The sequence below is a fragment of the Orycteropus afer genome, unplaced genomic scaffold (assembly GCF_000298275.1).
Source record: "Orycteropus afer afer isolate SDZICR_OR568_19922 unplaced genomic scaffold, OryAfe1.0 scaffold00153, whole genome shotgun sequence".
NCBI lineage: Eukaryota > Metazoa > Chordata > Mammalia > Tubulidentata > Orycteropodidae > Orycteropus > Orycteropus afer.
In genome coordinates this window covers 5,167,592-5,173,618 of record NW_006921740.1, presented here as the reverse complement: position 1 = coordinate 5,173,618, position 6,027 = coordinate 5,167,592, and positions in this window count along the sequence as shown.

Genomic DNA, 6,027 nt, shown 5'->3' with positions numbered 1-6,027 from the left:
AACAAACTTAGTTAAAAGTTGATGGACTAACCATACAACTTGTATAGCAAGTGGGTTTGAACCACCAACCTTTGGGTTAACAGCTGAATGCCTTAACCACTGTGCCACCAGAGCTCCTTACCTATTATAGGAGCTAAAATTAGAAAGACTGAACATACCAATTTTCAGCAAATATATGGAGGAACTGGAACTCGAATATTGCTGGTAGGAATGAAAAACAGTAGAGCAATTTGGAAAACACACTGGCAGTTTCTTAAAAAGTTAAGCATGTATCTAACATACAATCCAGCTATTTCACTCCTAGGTATCAAAACATGTGCAAGAGGAATGAAAGACTTGTACACAAATGTTCATAACAGCCCAAACTGGAAGTAATCCAAATTTCCATAAACAAGTGAATGGATGGAAAAGTTACTTATCTAATTAGCTTGAATATTTTTTATTGCTTATTAGTCATTTTCATTCCTTCTTCTAGCTCTTTTTGGACCCCATATGTATGACACACAATTAGCATTATATACTATCCCATTTTGATATATATTATATTTTTAATATGTTTTATATATATTATATACCTTTACATACCATCCTGTTTTTAGTTGTATTAAACAATTTGGAATTTTATCACTTTACATAAAATGTGGTTACATATGTTGCTGATGCTATTTATGTAATTTATGTGGAATAGTGATAGGGCCTGTTAGATGCCACTATTGGTTTTAGGATCCTAGTATGCTATATTATTATTCACTAATTGTTCTTTCCATGTGTGTATTATATATCTTTTCTATATATTTTCATGTAGATTTTAAATTAACTGTATTTAGAGACCATACTAATTATACATTATCAGTATAAAGGTATATATTATATAATGCAGTTACATAAACTAGAGGATGATCTGAATAGAGAAATAAAACTTGCTAAAAATAAGATAAAAATGTTAATCTGATAAAATGATTCCCATTGTATTTCTTATGAGGAGCTCTGGTGGCACAGTGCCTAAGGCATCTATCTAACTGCTAACCAGAAGGTTTGTAGTTCAAACCCATCAGCCACTCCTCAGAAGGAAGATGGGGCAATCTACTTCTGTAAAGATTTACCACCTTGGAAACCCAATGGGGACCACTATGAGTTGGAATAGACTCAATGGCAGTGAATTTGGTTTTGATATTTCTTACATCACTTTTTTTTTTTCTTAATTGTGATTTGGGTGAAAGTTTACAGAGTAAATTCACTTTCCATACAGCAGTTCACATACACTTTACCTCATGACAATGACTACAATTTACCACAATGCAATAACTCCCCTCCCACTTCCTCCCCATACTCTCCCGGTGCATACACAGCCCTTCTATTCTCTCATGATTGGTCTCTCCAAGGAGTGTATCTACCTAGTGCAAATGTTCACCTCATAAGCCTGTCTTTTGTTTGGCTGGAAGCCATAGGAGAGGGTTCAATTCCAGACCTGAAGGGCAGCTAGGGGCCATAGTCTCAGTGGTTCCATCAGACCAGCAAACCTGGTCCTTTTTTTTTTTTTTTTTTTAATGATTTTGAGTTTTGTTCCACATTGTTCTTCCTCTCTTTCCAAGATCTCCTTCATAGATCCCCCTCCAAGTGGTTGACAGTGGTAGCCAGGTACCATCTAGTTCTTCTGGTCTCACAGTTATGTAACTGTGAGGCTGAGGATCCCATGGTGTACCAGTCGCTAGGACTAATTGTTTCCATGAATCTTTGGTTTTCATTCTTCTTTGCTCTGGACAAGGAGAGATCCATCATTACATCTAGATGGCTGCTTGCAAGCTTTTAAGATCCTGGTCAGTGCTCGCCAAATCTTATAGCACTTCCTAAATGTGATTCCAAATATATTCCTTTATCTTCAGTTTTCTGTATAAAATGTATGAAGTCAAACTAATGAGGGTGTCATCAAGTTGACAGAATACTGCATGGATTTACTTCTCATTAAGAAGTGCAGCATAAATAAAATACCAGAATAGCCTCCAGGAACCTACGATAAGTAGGAAGCAAATTAGGGAACAAAGGCATAAAGCAAAGCTCCTATTCACAGGTGTTCTCTGCATAGACCATGTATTCAACAAGTATTTGAGTACCTGCTAGGTGTTAAACATATAATGGTGATCAAGATAGACAATGGTTCTATCCTCAGGAAATTTATGGCCTACTGTGTGAAAAAGAAAAATTATAATGTAGTGTGAACCTTGTTGTGTGGTGTGGAGTCCATTCCAACTCCTAGCCACCCTATAGGACAGAGTAGAACTGCCCCATAGGGTTTCCTAGGCCATAATCTTTATAGCAGCAGATCACCAGGTCTTTTCTCCCATGCAGAGTAGCTGATGGATTCGAACTAGCAGCTGAGCACTTAACTATTCCAACACCAGGGCTCCTTAACATAGTGTGTTAATTGCGATTATGATGGGAATGTACAAAGTGATATTACAGTAGATTCCCATGGGGTACCTTAATAAACTGACATAATATGTTGCTGTTAGTTGTCATATGCCGTAGCATCGGACCTGACTCATAGTGACCCTTCCTCGGGTTTCCGAGGTGGTATCACTACGGAAGTAGGTTGCTCAACCTTCCTTCCGAGGAGTGGCTGGTGGGTTTGGACTGCCAGCCTTCTGGTTAGCAGTCAAGTGCCTTAGGCACTTTGCTACCAGAGCTCCTAACTCAATTCTACTATTTGAAAGGAATGTGATCAAATACCGGTCCTAAGGATATTTTGCTATTACATTTGTGGTGTGATAGATCCTTTTCATATGGCCTTTCTCACCTGGTCTTATGACTCCCACCAAATGACTGAGGGTGGGGGTTAATGCAAATGAGGTGCTTGTGGCCAACTATGGGGATTGGATAGCTTGCTAATAATGCAAATAAGGAACATGGCACCCTTGTGGGGGTGGGACCATGAAAATAAGGTGGATGGACCAGGGGACTGGTCAGTTTTTGGCATCTCACTAGGCTTAAAATGAGTTGACAGGGGGGATCTCACTACCACCAAGAAAGAAGAGTTAGGCATGGATCACATCCCTGTGCTGAGAACCTCTTAGACTCAGGAGACAGAAAGAGAGGCATGAGAGAGAGATGGCAAGAAGCAGTGGAAGAGAAACAGAGGCAGCAGAATGAGGAGACTGGCAGGAGACAGGATGGTGGGCTTCCTAAGCCCATGGAGTGAAAGAGCTGAACACCTTTGGGCAGGAGGCTTGCTGGCAGAGTAGGGTGTCTCCAGGCACTTACTGGTGGAGCTAAAGAGCTTTGTAACACTTGCCCAAGCAGGGCAGAGGCTGAACTGCCTTGAGAGGCCTAAGAGGCTCCAACAGCTGAAAGCCAGGGAGTGGCCTGTCTGTGGACACAGCCAAGAAGCTGTATTGACCGAAGAACTGTATCCTGAATTGTTCCTGATCCTGAATTATTATCTGTTACTTTCCTAATAAACTTCATAATCATGAATATTATCTGTGAGCTCTGTGTGGCCATTAGAACAAATTATCGAAGCCAGCAGAGAAGTAGAGTGCTATGGGACGGACAGTTGGTGTTCGAATTAGAAGAAATGCTGATGAGAGGAGGTATGTCTGACCTCTGGTTCATAGGAATTAGCTTTGGGCTGATGCTCATTCTCCTCCCCTTCTGAAGTTAGACCAGGAGGTCTGACACTGCTGCCATGCCATTTTTACACACTGATTCACCTATAATTTCCAAAACTACAGGTGTGAGATTTATATATATATATATAAAAGCTCTGGTGGCATAATGCCTAAGGCATTTGACTGCTAACCAGAAGGCTGGCAGTTTAAACTCACCAGCCACTCCTCAGAAGGAAGACTGGGCAATCTACTTCTGCAGAGATACTGCTCAGAAACCCAAGGAGGAGTTGCTATGGGTTGAAATTGACTCGACAGCAGTGAGTTTGGTTTGTGTATGTGTTTGTGTGTGTGTATATACAGAAAAGTACATATATCTTAAGTGTATAGCCTGGTAAGTTTTTGCAAACTGACATACTCATGTAATAAGCACCCAGATCAAGAAATTAAATAATATCATCATCTAGAATTCTTTCTCATACTCCCTATTTCAAATTCTAACAGCCTATTTTGGGTTTTGTCTTTTTTTTTTTTTTTCCTTGTACTTTATGTAAATAGAATCACATAATGTGCACTTTTTTTTTTAATATGCACTCTTTCGTATCTGGTTTGTGTACAGTTGTGGAGTGTTAACTGACAAACTATTAAAACAAAAGAGAGTTTAGTCACTTGTTGCTTATGGGAATGTAAAATGGTACAGCCACTGTAAAACACAATTTGCTGGTTCCTCAAAAAGTTAAACACAGAACTACTATATAACCCAGCAATCCCAATACTAGGTGTATACCCAGAAGAAGTAATGATACCTGTATACCAATGTTCATTGTAGTGCTTTTCACAATAGCCAAAAGGTAGAAACAACCTAAATATTCATCAACAGATCAACTGACAAACAAAATGTAGTACATACAGACAATGAAATATTACTCAGCCATAAAGAGAAATGAAGTCCTGATACATGCCACCACATGGCATGAACCTTGAAAATATGCTGAGTGAAATAAATCAGTCATAAAATGACAAACACTGTATGATCTCACTTACATGAAATAAGAAAATATACAGAAAGCAAACTTTACTAGTGTTACCAGGGATGGGAGGGAGGAGTAAAGGGGAGTTTTAGTTAGGGGTGTTGAGTTTATATTAATGATGGTTGAAAAATTTGGAGAAGCAATAACGGTTGTATAGCATTAAGAATATAATCAATGGCACTGAAATATACATGCAGAAATTGTTGAATTGGTGTATGTTTTGTTGTGCATATTTCACCACAATAATAAAAAAAGAATTTATTAAGTCTGATAGAGTAGGAAATTAATTACTTTCATCATGTAAAAAAAAAAAAGGATAACATTTAACAGCAAAAACAATAAAATACTCAAGAATAAATTTAATAAGAAATGTGAGAATAATAAAACTTCAAGATACTCCTAAAACACACTCAACACTCTCACAGCTGTCGAGTCGACTCAGACTCATTGCAACCCCTCCTTAGGTTTCCGAGGCGGTAACTCTATGGGAGTTCTGGTGGCATAGTGCCTAAAGGATTTGACTGCTAACCAGAAGGCTGGCAGTTCAAACCCACCAGCCACTCCTTGGAAGGAAGATTGGGCAATCTACTTCTGTAGAGATACTGCCTCAGAAACCCAAGGAGGGGTTGCTACGAGTCAGGTCCAACTCAAGAGCAATAAGTTTGGTTTGTTGTTTTACCTCTATGGAAGTAGACTGTCAAGTCTTCCTTCTAAGGAGTGGTAGAAGTGACCAAATGGGAAGATGTACCATGGTCTTAGATAGGAAAATTCAACATCATGAAGATGTCCTTCTCCCTAACTTAAACTGAAAGTGAAATGCAATTCCAATAAACAGTGAGGAAAGCTCTGAAAAATAACACTGATAAGGGGGAAACAGCCCAACCAGATATTAAGAAATTTTCTTTTTTTATTTTGCTGCTGAGTCAATTCCAAATCATAGCAACCCTGCAGGATAGAACAGAACTGTCTCATGGGGTTGCCAAAGCTGTCATCTTTATGGAAGCAGATTGGCACATCTTTCGTCTGCAGAGTGGCTGGTGGGTTTAAACCACCAACCTTTGGGTTAGCAGCTGATCACTTAAGCACTGCTCCACCAGGGTTCCTTAGATATTTTATAGGCCCTCAATAATTAAAAGTGTGAAACTCTGGCATGAAGAGACAGATCAATAGAACATAATATAAATCCCAGAAAATAGACCCTAATACATTTGAAAATTTAATATATGATGAAAATGGAATATTGACCCTTTCAGGACTGAATTATTTTCTGCTTTGACATTTTTGTTGAAGTTATGTGTTTCCAGTAATGGAAGGCATTCTGAATGAAATGAAAAAATCATTTGCTTTGAGGTAATATGGATTTGGATACAATTAGTGGGACACGTATTGCAGTG